Below are 1,384 nucleotides of genomic sequence, written 5' to 3' on the forward strand. Positions count from 1 at the left end.
GATTTATCAGCACGTGAATAATTTGGAATACTTGTTGATCTCCTACTATACTAGTGTACTTAAAATATAGAATATGAAAGTCGTGGACAGTAGCTTAAATGTCAAACCAAATGTAAACTTATGGTTTACCCAATGTTTTATGTGGTTATGATTGAATATTGTTTCGTCTCTGTTCCTTTGATAATTTCCCATAACATATTCTTCCCGTGAAACTTCAGCGATACAAGTCTTTTCTTAAATAAAACTAGTTTATTCTTTCTCAATTCAACTTTGCAATACACCTAATTTCAACAGTCACTTTAACTTAAACACACGCTATAATTCACAACGAACTATTCACGCACTTTACTTACGTTGGTTATCGGTGTCTATAACTTCAATCTCCCTACCTGCTACTCCAGTTCCGAATGATCCTCTCCTTTGTCTGGCGCACTTATATACAATCAAAAATACTCATCACGTGTTACTAGCATCACTGACTTCCGCTGTCGTAACAATATTCTCAATCATTCAGATTGAAATATTTTTAAGCATATAGTTTCACCGAATGTTTTCTTGGCATTGTTTCTGTACAAGGTACAGACAAGATGCATGAAAATGCAGGCTGTGAGTGTACAGCTGAAGGCAGAAAGTAACACCGACGTGGTGGTGTAGTACTTAGTGGTTGCACCTAGTGATATAATCGTTAGTGGATTCCCTTGATCAGAAGTCGGAGGTTGGCTCTGGTGCAGTGGCTAATCCGTTTCGGCTATTTATGTAGGAATCAGTGTCCTCCATCTTGACCCCCATTTCTTTCCTACGGGACCTGAGCTCTGTTAGTACAACAACCAGACAGTAATGAAGGGAATGCATCTAGGTAATAGGAGAGTTGTTCTCCATTGCCATGACTGTATGTTGGTGAAGTGCAGGACCCAGTGAACCTGGTGGACAGTGATGTCTAAAGGTGCAAGGCAATATGCACGTCAGTACACGTAATGCTGTAAAAATGTCACTTGACCACTTCAGTACTCAAATAGCAAGTTTAGAAAAGATAATTGTTGTAACTTGGCATTTACAACATGTAAAACTAACATCTTTAGTTGAACTTCTGTGTGTAACTTGGCAGTTACAACATGTAAAGTTAACATCCTTGGTTGAACTTCTGTGTGTAACTTGGCAGTTACAACATGTAAAACTAACATCCTTTTGTTAGTTTTACATGTTGTAACTGCCAAGTTACACACAGAAGTTCAACTCCTTGGTTGAACTTCTGTGTGTAACTTGACAGTTACAACATGTAAAACTAACATCCTTGGTTGAACTTCTGTGTGTAACTTGGCAGTTACAACATGTAAAACTAACATCTTTGGTTGAACTTCTGTGTGTAACTTGACAGTTACAACAT

This window comes from Limulus polyphemus, unplaced genomic scaffold, assembly GCF_000517525.1.
Source record: "Limulus polyphemus unplaced genomic scaffold, Limulus_polyphemus-2.1.2 Scaffold13872, whole genome shotgun sequence".
NCBI lineage: Eukaryota > Metazoa > Arthropoda > Merostomata > Xiphosura > Limulidae > Limulus > Limulus polyphemus.